A 16516-nucleotide genomic window follows, 5' to 3' on the forward strand; every position below is an offset into this window, starting at 1 on the left:
CCTACCTGAGCTGGTCCTATTTGCATGTACTTAGATCAACTCTTTAAATGTTTCTTATCCATGTGCCTTTCCAAATGTTCTTCCCATACAGTTGTATTCCCATAAAGTTTGTGAACCCTGTAGAATTTTCTCTATTTCTGCATAAGTATGACATAAAATGTGATGAGATCTTCACATAAATCCTAAAACTAAATAAAGAGAACCCAATTAAATAAATAACACAAAAATTATACTTGTTCATTTATTTATTGAGAAAAATAATCCAATATTACATGTATTTGTTAGAAAATGTATGTGAACCTTTGCTTTCAGTAACTGGTGTGACCCCCTTGTACTGTAATAACTTCAACCAAACATTTCCAGTTACTGTTGGAGTCCTGCACATCAACATGAAGGAATTTTAGGCCATTCCTCATTATAAAACTATTTCAACTCTGGGATGTTGGTGAGCTTCCTTGCATGACCTTGCTTGCTGCAGGTCCTTCCACAACATTTCTGTAGGATTAAGTTCAGGACTTTGACTTGGCCATTCCTAAACATTAACTTTCTTCTGTTTAAATCATTCTGTTGTTGATTTACTCAGATCATTGTCTTGTTGCATTATCTAACCTATTAAACTTCAGGTGATGGACTGTTACCCTGATATTCTCCTGTAAAATATCTTGATACAATTTTGAATTCATTGTTCCCTCAACGATTGCAAGCTGTCTGGGCCCTGAGGCAGCAAAACAGTCCCAAACCATGATGCTCCTTCCACCATGCTTCACAGTTGGAATGAGGTTTTGATGTTGGTGTGCAGTGCACTTTTTCCTCAAACATTGTAATTCTGCCAGAAAGTTCAACTTTTGTCTCATCTGTCCACAGAGCATTGTCCCAGAAGCATTGTAGAACATCCAGGTGGTGTTCTGCTAACTTGAGACATGCAGCAATACATTTTTTTTGGAGAGCAGTGGTTTCCTCCATGGTGTGCTTCTATGAACACCATACTTGTTTTCATTATAGTAGTCACATGAACAAAGACTTTAGCAAGTTCTAGAGATTTCTGCAGGACATTTGCTGTTAGCCTTGGGTCCTTTTTCACCTCCTTCAGCATTGCATGTTGTGATCTTTGCAGGATGTTTGCAGTAGCAACAGTATTGGGTTTCCTCCATTTGTAGACAATTTCTCTTACTGTGGGCTGATGAACACTTGGGTCTTTAGAAATGCTTCTTAGCCTTTTCCAGCTTCAAGCATCTCTATGATTGTAAGGTCCTTGGAAAGTAGTTTGGATTGAGGCATGGTGTGCATAAACAGATCTTTCTAGAGAAGAGCAGACTCCATCAGTAACCTGATTTTGTGTGTCTTCTTATAGGACAGGGCACCTCTACAATCAACACCTCTAATCTCATCTCATCGATTGGAACACTTGACTCCAAATAGTTTTTGGAGAGGCATTACAGGGGTTCACATACATTTTCCAACAAATACATATAATAATTTCTCAATGAATAAAGGAACAAGTATAATGCTTTCTGTTATTTACTTAATTGGGTTTTCTTTATCTAGTTTTAGGACTTAATGAAGATCTCATCACATTTTCAGTCATATTTATGCAGGAATGGAGAAAATTCTTCAGGCTTTACAAACTTTCTAGCACCTCTGTAGCCGAGTAACCAGAAATGCACACAATGCTCTAAGAGCAGTTTTACCTACTTCTTGTATGATATGATATGTTATCCTAACTCTTGCACCTGATGTCCTGAATGATGCAGGTAGGTCTGCCAAAAGTCATCCTCACCATCCTGTCTACCTCTGTCGACATTTTCAGTGAACTATATACTCATATCCTGAGGTCTCTCTGTTTTACAACACCCTCCAGGGCCTTGCCATTTACTGTGCAAGTCCTGACCTGGTTTAGTTCCCCAAAATGCAACATCTTGTTAAATCTTACCTGTTATTCCTTGTCCACTTTCTTGGTTGATGTAGATCCCCTTGTAATCTTAGATATTGTTCTTCACTATCCACTATACTATCCACTGTGATGTCATCTGCAAACTGTGTCAACTACAGACCCATTCAAATTGTTAATAGTGATGATAATCAAATATCCCCTTTCTCTCTCTGCAATCTTCTCTAGCTGGACAACTTTCCAGCTTCATTTCTCCAACTCTACACACTGAAACATCTCTGACCTTAATAGCTCCTCACTGGAAACTGTACTTTCAGTAGACAAGGGCTAAAGCTCTGGAGCCCTCCTCCCCCTCTACCCTTCCACTTCTCCTTCCTCTACCAGCATCATCAATAAAACAATCTTCTTTAATCAATCTTCTGAATTACAGAATGATATTGAAAGTCAAACAAAAATGAAGATGATGGAAATCTTAAATAAAAACTGAGAATGCTGGAAACACTCAGGAAGTCAGGTGATACCAGTGGTAAAGGAACTGCAGGTGTAGTTTCAGACTTGAAAACCCTTCATCAGATAAGTGAAAGAAAGAACTTATGTTCAATAGTAAGAAAGATGATGGAGGGATGGATACAAGAAGGAGAGATGATGAGATTCTGAGCAGAATAAATAAAAATGGGATTAATATATTATTATATATTTTTAGAGTAAATAGATGGTTGATAATGCTAATTCAGTAGGCCAAAAGGTCTGTTTCTCTGTTGTATCTCTCTCTGATTATATGATCTATAAGTATTGACTAAATTAGTTACAACCAATTAAGCTTCTTTGTCTATGTTATATATTGCTTATCACATGACTGTGGAACATAACCAGCAGCTCTGATTATAATAATGGAAAAAGAAAAGCTGAGCTAAATTTACAAATGGAAGACTGGCAGAAATGACCGGTTCTGATACAGATTGAAAGAGCGAGTTACCTAAAGTTGGATTCCACTCTCCTTTGAGTGTTCCATAGGTTTGTGATCCGTCAATAGAAATATTTTTACAGTATTAAATGGGTGAAATCCTATTCATGAAGAGTGACCCTCTCCTTCTGTGCTCTCCCACTGGAGGAATCATCACTGTCAATTCTCTATGAATTCTTCTGTCTCAATTCCCGCCTGTCAGTGTTCCAATACCCAGCTGATTCAAGGCTTTCACATTTCATCCATAAGACTGTGAAGAGCTGAGGCTTCAGCACTGGGAGCACAGTGTCTTCCAACATATCAATTTGACCAAAAGCAGAAAGTATACAGGAGGTTGACAATAACTGAGTCTTAGCAAAGCCTGCGGTGCTCGGGTGATCAGCTTGACTTTAGCTAAACCTGAAAGACTAGGTCTTCCACAACTCATTCACTTTTGGCCTCCACTGCCCATTTTCTGGTGGCCACAGACTGACCCCATTCAAGAGAAGAACATAGAGAAGGAGACACAAGTGACTGCAGAGACAGGATTGAGGTCTATCATGTCTATCAGCACTTCTTTACATGGAGTAGTTTGTGTTGAGGGAAGTTTATTGATAATATCTATTAAGGCCTCGTGTTTATATGAACTGATGTGCAAAAAGCTAAAGTGGAGCAGGCAGCTGGTTACCTACAGCTGATAGCTGTATGTGATCATCAAACTTATGGTATATTCACCATCCTGACATCCAGAAACATTGCTGCTGTTTAGCTTTTGAAAAGAAACACAAGCCTTTTGCTCCTTTTCACTTGAACCCCATGTCTTCATTCACTAATATGTTTCTGGGTAATGTGATTTGGCTCATCAGAACAAGTTTACTGCAAGGTTTTATTGTAATGCTAGAATCATAGCTACACCTTGGAAAATAAGACAGAGCACACAAAAAATGACAATGCAATTATGCATATGCTTTAGGTCAAGGAACACGAAGTTCAAGGTGAAAACAAACCGAGTTTAATTGTTGGTCATAATCATCCCTGATGGGGTCCATGTTATTTAAACACCTCACCAGACATTGAAATGTACATCAATGATGAAAGCCTTCCACGAACACCAAGTATCGAAGGGAGAACCCAAAGGAGCCTGATTACAAAGGAAGAGTTGGACAAGAATGCCACTAAAGTCTAACCTCTACAAACAGGAAATAATAATGGTTCAACTAGAAAGGCTACAAAGTTAGATAGAAGGCAGATTCAGGAAGGCCTTTCAGCCCATCAAGTCAATAGTGACTATCAAATAACATTGATAATGTTCCCATTTACCAGTGTTTATTTCCTATAGAGTTTTGACAAAGTTGGACTTAGTGTGCCCAAAAGACAGCATATGCTTTTCGTTGTTTATGGTTTGCAAGCCCTTCCACACAAGGTGTGTGATCCCTGATAAGAGGACAGCCAAGACTAGGGGGAGATTGACAATTGACGAGAATCTCTACCATCCATTCAGGTAGGTAGAAAATGAGGTAATAAAATTTCAATTAGGTGAGACACAATGGAGCATTTTATCTATCTGGTTCAATAATAGAAATAATATAATTAAAATACAGAAGAGTATATTCCTTACAAGTTTGCCACATCAGTGTTCAGATAACTTTGTAGCTCTGAAGGTAAACACTCAACTTTGGGACAATGTGTACAGGAGTCATGGTAGCTTATAGCAGCTGTATGTAAAATAGCGGTTATTGGATTCTGGGAATCAGGGAATGTGGATGTGGTCAGCTGCCTTTGTAGAAATATTCAGCCCTAACAAATTCATCCCTCTTCTTGAGGGATGGTAAAATATTATATGGAAGAGAATCATGGTCTGATCAGGAACCGTCAGCATGGCTTTGTGAAGGGCAGATCATGTTTAACAAAACTGATAGAGTCCTTTGAGGAGGTGACCAGGCTTATAGGTGAGGGTAGTGCAGTGGATGTGATCTACATGGATTTTAGTAAGGCATTTGACAAGGTGCTGTACGATAGGCTTATTCAGAAAGTCAGAAAGCAGGGGATCCAGGGAAGTTTGGCCAGGTGGATTCAGAACTGGCTTGCCTGCAGAAAGCAGAGGGTTGTGGTGGAGGGAGCACATTCGGATCGGAGTGTTGTGGCTAGTGGTGTCCCACAAGGATCTGTCTGGGACCTCTACTTTTTGTGATTTTTATTAACGACCTGGATGTTGGGGTAGAAGGGTGGGTTGGCAAGTTTGCAGATGACCCAAAGGTTGGTGATGTTGTGGATAGTGTTGAGGATTGTCGAAGATTGCAGAGAGACATTGATAGAATGCAGAAGTGGGCTGAGAAGTAGCAGATGGAGTTCAACCCGGTGAAGGGTGAGATGGTACACTTTGGAAGGACAAACTCCATGGCAGAGTACACAGTAAATGGCAGGATACTTGGTAGTGTGGAGGAGCAGAGGGATCTGGGGGTAGATGTCCACAGATCCCTGAAAGTTGCCTCACAGGTAGATAGGGTAGTTAAGAAAGCTTATGCAGTGTTAGCTTTTATAAGTCGAAGGACAGAGTTTACGAGGTACAGGGTAATGATGCAGCTCTATAAAACTCCGGTTAGGCCACACTTGGAGTACTGTGTCCAGTTCTGATCGCCTCACTATAGGAAGGATGTGGAAGCATTGGAAAGGGTACAGAGGAGATTTACCGAGATGCTGCCTGGTTTAGAGAGTATGCATTATGATCAGAGATTAAGGGAGCTAGGGCTTTACTCTTTGGAGAGAAGGAAGATGAGAGGAGACATGATAGAGGTATACAAGATATTAAGAGGAATAGATAGAGTGGACAGCCAGCACCTCTTTCCCATGGTACCACTGCTCAATACAAGAGGACGTGGCTTTAAGGTAAGGGGAGGGAAGTTCAAGGGGGATATTAGAGGAAGGTTTTTCACTCAGAGAGTGGTTGGTGTGTGGAATGCACTGCCTGAGTCAGTGGTGGAGGCAGATACACTAGTGAAATTTAAGAGACTACAAGACAGGTATATGGAGGAATTTAAGTTGGGGATATATATGGGAGGCTGGGTTTAAGGGTCAGCACAACATTGTGGGCCGAATGGCCTGTACTGTGCTGTATTGTTCTTTGTTCTTTTGTTCTTTCTTACTGTTTACAATATACTGTACATAAAGTACTCTGCTGTTGCATCTTGCTGAATCCTTGAGAAGTATATATTTACATATTCAGCTACCACATTGATAATTATGTTTGTCTTAATAATGTGGCCTGGCTCTATGATCTATGCATTAACTCAGTGGAAGTATACAGCTTCACCCCCTCAGTCAGAGTACTCAATATGCTATGCATTATTAGCAACTAACAATGTTAATACTTAGAAGAAACATCAGGCGCAGGAGCAGGCCATTCAATCCCTCAAGTTTGCCCTACCTTTCAATATGAATATGGATGATCACCCTTCAAACCCTCTTGTCAAACCCTCTTCTGTGCCAGTTCCCCTCAGCCCTCAACTCCTCAATTTATCAAATATGTATCTACTTCCTCTGTAAAAACCCTCAGTGATCCAGCCTCCACAATTAACTGGGGTAGGGATTCAACATCCTCTGCGATACAAACCATTTAACATGTAACTCTTTTAGGGAATGAACTAAATTGTTTGTCAATAATATATTATTGATTTGAAAGGATCAAAATTCAAAATAAATTTATTATCAAAGTATACAAATGTCATCATATACAACCCTGAGGTTCATTTTCTTGCAGGCATTAGTACAAGAAGCACAATAGAATCAATGAAAGACCACACCCAGGACAAACAACCAACATGCAAAAAACAACAAAATGCAAATACAATAAGAAAGAGAAAAATAAATAAACAGATCGCTAACTAGATGTATTGATTGATAGATAATAGATAAATAAATAAATAAACAATAAATATCAAAAACATGAGATGACGAATCATTGGAAGTGAGTCCTTTAGTTGTGGGAACTGCTTAGTGATGGGGCTAGTGAAGTCATGAAGATAATTAAATCTTTTTTCCTTCTTTCTTCTGACAATATCTGTGAGAAAGCCCTCTATCAATGGAATGCATCAATTAGTACAATCCAACACAGAACCTGGTCATCAGCAGGAGAATATGTTCACTGCAGCCACACATTAAGGAATCTGCACATTTTCGTCAGAGGAAATTCTCTCCCCTCGTGCTAGGCATCACCAACAGCTTCTGAGCAGTGAATTCTAAACTTGAAGGCCATGAAAATGTTCTGTTTGAGCATAAACAGCAGGTCTTCAGTCCAAATTCCCAAAACATGAACACGAGAAAATCTGCAGATGCTGAAAATCCAAGGCCTACAAAACCTACAAAATGCTGGAGGAACTCTGCCGTTCAGGCAGCATCTATGGAAATGAATAAACAGTTGATGTTTCAAGCTGAGACCCTTTATCAGCTTCCACATAAAATATTTTAATACTTTTATTTATTAATTTAATTTATTTACTAACAATCATGTGAGTTTCCTGATTAAATTGATGCTTGATAAAGATCATGGCTGATATGATTCATCAAGATTATAGCTGATTTTCTATCTTAGCCCCATTATTTTCCAGTATCTCAATATCACTTGAATCCCTTGGTTGGCTGCCATTGATCCCAGGGGACCATGGGTTTGTGCCTCTGGTGGACTGTCTCCTCTGCAGGATACAGGCCTGGATGAGAAGATTTGAAGAACCGGCTGTTGCCCATGCAGCGGGTTCCCCCTTTCCACATCACTGATGTATCCAAGGGAAGGGCAAGTGCCGATACAGCTTGGCACCAGTATCGTTGCAGAGGTTGCCAGAGTGAAGCTGTAAACAACATCACACTGCTTTAGGGACCCCAGCTCCGGATTTCCTCCTCAGGGTTTAATCTCGAAGCCCTTTCCATAGGTGGGTAAGACTGCAAGGCAGCGGAGGTTTAAAATCAGAGTTTTCCTTCTCCTAGGCGGGATGCCGTCCAAGGCTGATGAGCCCCACCTGCCCGAACTTTGATGCCCTTAATGGCAAGAAATCCATGTATTTTTGTTTTGAAGAAAGTGAAGGATATGGGAATTATCAAAAAACTGGAATGAAGTACAAAGAGGAAAAATAAATGGGTGCCTTGTGATTTTCCCATATTCCATGTGTGATTTTACTGGATACTCTATTGCCAGGCAATTTCCAGATTCAACATTCGTGGCACATACATATGCAGGGCAAAATGGTTCACTTTTAATGAGACTGATGAGTGAACCTCACTGAAAACAAAGATGATCAAAAGTAATGAACCTTTGCATTAAAGCCATCCCTTATTGGGCTGATTAAAATAAATGGCATGTAGGAAAAAGTCTACTCCTGCAGTAAGCCAGTAACCACAGTGCCTTCTCCTCTTCTTTTCAAAAATACATTCAGTAAGTAACTGCTCTGAAATTATATAAACTAGTGGCAATTAAAATTGTATCTAGTTTAAAGGTGGTTTTGATGATACCAATAAGTGTTTTACCTTAATTATGATACTTAAAATAATAATTACTTGTACACAAACAGCACCTTGTATTTACAGTATTTGTCCAAAAATTCACCTGTCAATGTGCTTTAAAAGCAATGGCATGATTGTTCAGTCAATGGCCACCGAACTCAAACTATTAAAACATTTCGAGGAGGGAAAAAGAGCAAAGTTCTTTAAAAAGAAAGTCAGGAGACTGCAGCTGCTGGAAAACAAAGAAAGCCAACTACTGGAGGAACAGTGGGTCAAGCAGCACCTGTGGGGAGAGAAGAATTATCAATGCTTCAAACCAAGATCAGGACTGTGATTTTATTCCATGTGGTAAAATAAGTGATAATGAATTAGAAAACAATTTTACAGAAATACCTGAGATAGAAATTGAACTTTGCTGCATATGCAAAACGCACAATGCAGTGTTCTATCATATTTGACATTTCAGTGGAACTGAATTTAGAAGCACAGTTAAATCTGCATTACATTATACATTAATATCATTCAACAGAGAATGGAGTTTCTATCTCCTCTTTTTACTTTCAACGTAAAACAATCAAGGAGGACTTTATGAAAGTTGCTAATTCTGTTGTTGTTCATTCCATAACACAAAGCTAACAATCTATCATACAAAACTAAAGGCATCATGAATTAAGGAATAAAAAAATTGTCAGCACAATTTCCATTTTGAAAGCAAGCTATTTTTCCCATTCATCCAACTTTAGAAGTCCTTTAACTACAAGTCAGACCCAACATAATGGAAATATTCCAATGGGAGAGCCATTTTTCTGGACAGAATAACTGCAATCAAATGGAAACACTGGATCAGAGGAAATGGCTCGGAGCAATATGCATTTTTGTAACAGTTTTCAAGAACATGTGGAGAAAAGCCACCCAGTTGGGTCACCTATTCAATGTCATGTATCGTATGCACAGAGGGAAGCTGCCCCATTGATATCTAACATGGGGAACAGGTTGTGCATTTAACATCATGTACAGGCTGTGAACTATTTAAAAGGAAAAGCGGGTAACTATTATCAGATTTGTGCAGTAGAGAGAACCAACCATTTCATGTATCTTATGCACTAAGAGCTGTAGAGGGACTATCCATTTGATACAATATTTGGGGAACATCTCAGTCCCAGTAGCAAATGTCTTCAGGGAAGTTTTCATGAAACTGACCCATAGACTTCAATTGATAGAAGTGTACATTTATTGATCAGTAATCTGTTATGATTATTGATTGATTTGTGTGGCAAGTATTCCAGCAGTTTACTTCTTTCTTAAAATGGAGCAGCAAAATATTTCTTTCTTGGCATAAAATGCAGTCAATCTCCTACAATACACAGGGCAGTAAACAAAATTATGGAGAGGGAAGCTATATGCTTTCAACTTTTAATGCACATGTCCATGACACACCATTAATGCAAAATTAATTACCAATGAGGTGGTTCAATAAGTAAATATATATTTTTCTGGCACTTAATAAGTCACACCAATAGGGTCCTTTAAGTGAATGTCATTAAGTATCAGTGACACCTCGGTGCCTTATGTAAATTATTAATAAATAATAAATTGCTTTTGGGCAGCAGTGAGATGAATGGGTTGCACAGTTGCTAAATGCATATAGCAGAATTGTGATAATCATCAATCATTTAAACTTTGCCTATTAATTTTTTCATAACCTGATGTTGTATGCTCATAGGAATTATGCAACAGCAAAACTCAGCTCACTGGTGTGTATGAACAATTATGGATGGCCGTGTGCCCAAACCAATCCTATCATGCATTATTCACCAATAAAGCACATCGGTTTCAATTAACTTGCACTCGACACTGAAAGACTTACTTAAATCAAGGACCTTTGTAGCGACAGAATAGTGGAATCCAGGCAATGGGAATAAAGCGACAAGCATTTAGAATGGACTTTAGCACAATCCCTTCAGCAAGGATTCTGAGGTGATGCCAAATACATGGGCAGTGGGGGTTAGCTAAATATCTATCTAAACATTAGTTCCATGTGCAAATGAGTTCATATGTATCCGATTCATGTGCATAATGTGCAAAAGAGTTCACTTGCACCCAAATGAGTCAGTGGCATGCTAAAGCAATGAATCTCCACAGCAGAATTCAATTGTCATATTACTGCCCTTCATTGTTACACTCAGTGGCCACTTTAATAGGTACCTGCTGTTCAGGCCTTCTGCTGCTGTAGCCCATCTAACTTCAGAGATGCTCTTCTAGATACCACTGTCATAACATGTAGTTATTTGAGTTACTGTTGCCTTCCTGTCAGCTTCTCACCTGACCTCTCATTAACAAGGCATTTTTGCCCACAGAATTGCCCCTCACTGAATTTTTTTTGTTTTTTGCATCATTCTCTGTGATCTCTAGAGACAGTTGTGTATGAAAATCCCAGGAGATAGGCAGTTTTGAGATACTCACACCACCCCATCTGGCACTAACAATCTCTACATTGTCAAAGTCACTTAGATCATATTTCATCCCCATTCTGATGTTTGGTCTGTGCAACAATTGCATATCTGCATGCTTTTATGTATTGAGTCACTGCCACGTGATTGAATTAACGAGCAGCTGTATAAATATCTAAAAATGTGGCCAATGAGTGTACACTAAATGTAGAGAAAGGAAGCCTTGCCTAAACACCCTTACAGATAAAAAAGACCATTTCCTCTGGTGGAAAGTCCAAGAACTTAACCATAACGTCCAAGTTAGGCCATAGGAAAGTGTTCAGAAAGCTCTCCCACAAAGGGGTATTGATTTAGGTTAACTGAAGCCTTAGAGCATCTGCAGGAAGATAAATTTCAGGTGCAACCAACTAGGATCTAATTGAGCAGCAGTGCAGGCTTCAGAGACTCAATAATCTAATCTTGTTCCCTTTACTGGTAGTTTAGGTGACATGTTGAAGGTTTGCACAAAAGTATAAAGGGAAGCCAGCAATCTAAATGCCTTGGGGGTCTTTGTGCTAGTAGTGTCCTTGCTGACTTGAGAGGAAGCAGATGAAAATAACATGCAAATGGTCTATAAATAGTGGGGACTCAGCCTTTTCTGAATCTCCATCACATCCCACAAAGTGTATGCGTTTGACCCCTAGTCTTCTCTAATTTGGATGGAGAGGACCATTTTCACTGCCCTACCTCATCCAGCAAAGTGGTACAAGTAGGGAACTCCCAGACTTATTTATTGATAGCTGTGACTCAGGCTTCAGTAATGAGTAGGTCTCAGCCATTTAGCTGAAACTCTGTCTCAAAAGTCCCTGATAACCAGTGACAAGTTTGAGCGAGCAGAGTGAGAGTGAACTTCACCTCCTCTCAAACCTGGGAGCTGTAGTTTGTGGGTGTTATGTGGCACTGACCTTCAAATACAATCACAAATTTCTAAATGCCTGCAAGTATTGAACAAAGATTTATTAGTATAGTTTAAAATAAATTAAAATTCATCAAGAAACAATTTTAAAATCAATTAAAACAGGATAAAATAGATGAAAGGATGTTTTTCTCCAAATCTCACAGCCTGGAAACCTTAACCAAATGATCAGACCCTGATCTTACACCAGGTCCGCAGGTGTGCAGTGGGGATCCAGTGATAGAGGGTACTGACAATTGGGACAACATCTGTCACTTATTGTGTCTCAAAGTTCTTTATTTGCCTCAGATGTGCAGGACTACAGACTGAATTGCCCAAAGAAGGGGTCCCCAACCTGTGGTCCATGGATCCCTTGGTTAATGGTGGGGATACATGGCATAAAAAAGGCCAGAGGTTGACTCCAGTTGAAACAAGTCACCCAACAGCAGAAACCCAAGATTGGGAACAACTCCGTCTAGGTGCTGACATGAGATATGATTACCAAAGAAAACCCTCGTGGGGTTTTCTGTAGGAATCAAGAGTGAGTTATCACATGCAACAAATACTCAGTGCCATTCGTATTCTAATGGTAACTCATTGCCATACCTCTCAGGGGTTCCCACACTTTCATGCCATGGACCAATACCATTAAACAAGTGTCTGTTGATCCCAGGTTGGGAAACCCTGCTGTAGATGATTTAACAGACTAGGACGTTAGCTTCACTTCTAAAGTTTTATTTTCTGAACCACTGAGTTGCAGCTTCAAACATGCTAAGCCATGGTGTGGCCGAAAGACAGCAAAATCTCTATATGAAGAGGTATCTATTCCTCTCCCTCCAATCTAAGATGAAAGGACAGTCCTTTACACATGCTAAGTCCAATAAGTTAGAGTTACCATTTATTTAAACAAGGACAATTTGTGCAATCTGGATTACGTAGCACAGAGGGACAGTGAAATCTAAATGCAGATAAATTACACCCAACATCATTCATTTCTGTACCTATATATTCTATTTTGTAATTTAAATCGCAAACCTAGATTGATTGCACCCACAAAACTGATAACGACCCTTTCCCCCCATGCAGGTCAATATTCCACATGCTGAATCTGAAAGATTCTTCAAGTAGTGCTCATTTTCTTAGACTTGTCTCCATGGCTTAAAAGATTTCTCTGACTATAAAATATTTAACACAGAAAGAAACTGATTCATGCGTACCAATGAAACTACTAAGTATATATTTTTAGAAGTCATTTTCAGTATATTGAAAACACCCTTACTAAAAATTGAAAATTTTGCTGATAACCGATTTCAAGCAACATTAATATGTTTGTTCTGGGTAACCATTCATAAATACACTGAGGAATAATTTTTAAAAGCAAAAGGGAAAAATGAAATGGTTATATTCTATTACAAATGCCAATTATGTTGCTTATTGAAGATTTCATAATTTTGCACGTTAATTTTGGAGAAAATTTAAAGCCTAACTAACCCAGAGCAATTTCAGCTTTCTGCTGGAGACTAGATGTGACTAGTTCTTAAAACCAAAAGAGTAAAGTAGTCTCTGTTGTCTCTGTTGTCTCATGAACTCAACTCAGGTCCCTGACGTTCCCAGAAATAAGGGGAAAAGATGATCAGAAAAGGAACGGGAGCTCCTCAAGAACCCATGCCGTTCAGCCTGCAGGGCAGCGGCTCAGTAATGAAAGATCATTGAAAAATGTTGACTCTGCTTCTCCCTTCAGAGACACTGCCTGACCTGATGTGCATTTCCAACACAGCTGTGCATATCAGCACAGTGGCGAGCTCAAATGTAGCTACAGTGACAGAAATGACTATTGTAACTTGATATTAACCTGTTCAGACCCAGCATGTACCTTAATATTAACCTGTTCTGGACCCAGCATGTACCTTAATATTAACCTCTCCCGGACCCAGCACGTACCTTAATATTAACCTGTCCCGGATCCAGCACGTAGCTTAATATTAACCTGTCCCGGACCCAGCATGTACCTTAATATTAACCTGTTCAGACCCAGCATGTACCCTAATATTAACCTGTTCAGACCCAGCATGTACCTTAATATTAACCTCTCCCGGACCCAGCACGTACCTTAATATTAACCTGTCCCGGATCCAGCACGTACCTTAATATTAACCTGTCCCGGACCCAGCATGTACCTTAATATTAACCTGTTCAGACCCAGCATGTACCCTAATATTAACCTGTTCAGACCCAGCATGTGCCTTAATATTAACCTGTCCTGGACCCAGCATGTACCTTAATATTAACCTGTTCTGGACCCAGAATGTACCTTAATATTAACCTGTCCCAGGCCCAGCACATACCTTAATATTAACCTGTCCCGGACCCAGCATGTACCTTAATATTAACCTGTCCCAGATCCAGCATGTACCTTAATATTAACCTGTCCCGGATCCAGGATGTATCTTAATATTAACCTGTTCTGGACCCAGCATGTACCTTAATATTAACCTGTCCTGGAGCCAGGATGTACCTTAATATTAACCTGTTCTGGACCCAGCATGTACCTTAATATTACCCTGTCCTGGACCCAGCATTTAAATGCAATTGTGAAGAAAGCACAACAGTGCCTATACTTCCTTAGGAACCTGAGGAGATTCAGCATGACATCAAAAACTTTGACAACCTTCTATAAATGTATAGTGGAGATGTATTTCTGGATGCATCATGGCCTGGTAAGGAGACACCAATGCCTTTAAGTGCAAAATCCTACAAATGGTAGAGAACTGGGCCCAATATATCACGGTTAAAGACCTTCCAACTATTGAGCACATCTACACAAAATGCTGATGTAGGAAAGCCACATCCATCATCAGAGATCCTCACCACCCAGGCCATGCTCTTTTCTTACTGCTGCCATCAGGTAAAGTTTACAAAAGCCTCAGGACTTGCACCACCTGGTTCAAGAACAGTTACTACCCCTCAACCAACAGGCTCTTGGAGAAAAGGGGATAACTACACTCACTTGCCCATCCATTGAGATGTTCCAACGACCCAACAAGTTCTCTTTTTCTTGTTATTTCCTGTTCTCGGTATTTAGTATTATTTATTTATATTTACATTTGCACAGTTAGTTGTCTTTGACACTCAGTCTTTCATTGATCACGTTTAGTTGCTATTCTATAGATCTGCTGAGTATCCCCATAGGAAAATAAATCTCAGCATTGTATAAGGTGACATATATATTCTCTGATAATAAAATTTATGTTGAACTTTGACTATTATATATGTTATATATAGTATGTATTTATGTAGTAAAATTGCAATAATTATTATCAGAATAATTGGGGATCACATTAGTGCAAACTATTTACAGATCTCCAATAAGAGTTCAAATTCAGTGCATTTCAAAGAAATTGGAAGTCCTACCTCCCTGCTACTAGTAACTACACAAAATACATTAGAAGCTACACGTTCAGTGCAAAAACTTTATCCATAGTTTAGTACAAGTCAGCATGAATTGAATTAAGGAGTATGGCTGGTGCAGTGCAGCCTAACGCTAAGTGGCCAAAATGGAAAGAGATAAATGTTTCCTGTTTGGCAGTTCTGCCACAGATCTTCATGCAATGTGAGCAGATGTTGGGAGCAGAGGCCACCATGCTTCATTTACTGCCTGCCCAGATCTCTGTCCATTAATTTTAATCTGATAACCCTATGCTCCACCTAATTCATTGCCTATTAATCATCTGATCTTTGCTTGTGATCAAACCAAAAACATTTACATGTTGCGGCATGTAGTGGCAATTGTTGCAGCAGTCAAACATGAAGGAACTACTCAGCCTGGGACATTGTTTGAAAGTTAAGTACAGAGAATATTCTGAACTCAAATTAAAAATGTGATTTAGACACTGGACTCCTTGGTTACACCTCAAAGGACAAAATTTGAACTGGTGAGATGTTTGAAATTCAGGTAACATACATTGGATTCAGACTACATAGCATTAGCAACTGCGATGGATATTCTCTGCCCAGGGCTAACAAGCCTTTTTTTTTTGTCAAGCTCAGCTTTTGAACATAGCAAATGAAAGTGCTAGAGATCAAAGAGGTGCTTTGAGTAAGATATATTTCCAACCAATATTCTTTGTTTAGCTTCTTGCCATAAACAGGAGCCATCTTTCAGTTCTCAATGTAAATAGCAAGCAATAATCAGTCTGAAATTAAAAAGGACAACTTTGCAAACAAACACATTGTTGACAGAACAAAGGATATTAGTTCTGTTTTCTCAAGAGTTGTAGTGTAAGACAATGGGGTTATTTAATTGGGCTTGCTTCAAACTGGATAACCTGGGTGAGAGGTTGGATGACTCCAAGTGCAGAGCCAATTTGGCTGCAGGCTGTGCTGCCCAAGTGTGTCGTTGTGCCAGAGGCCGGGTCCTAGACTGAGACACTACTCAGTGCTCGAACAATTTCAACGCTGGTCCAGATAGACCGGAAAGCTGGGCTGATTCTGCTCGCTCTTCCGCGATGTTTATTCCTCTCTCTGGCAACTGGCATTTCTGCATGTTTAGTAGCGTTTTTGTCCCATTGATACGTTGAACTGAGATGACTAACATGAGTAGGTTTGGGCCGATGCTGGCTGCTTCTGGGAGCGGATCTTAGGACTCATTCGGGTTCAGAATGCTGTCATTTTCATTATTTGCATGATGTGTGTGTTTTTTTCCTCTTTTATGGTCTTTTTTTTAAAATGGATTCTTCAGGTTTCTTGCTTTGTGGTTGCCTATAAACAAACAAATCTCAAGGTGTATAACTTATACATAACTTGATAAAAAA

The sequence above is a fragment of the Hypanus sabinus genome, chromosome 15, assembly GCF_030144855.1.
Source record: "Hypanus sabinus isolate sHypSab1 chromosome 15, sHypSab1.hap1, whole genome shotgun sequence".
NCBI lineage: Eukaryota > Metazoa > Chordata > Chondrichthyes > Myliobatiformes > Dasyatidae > Hypanus > Hypanus sabinus.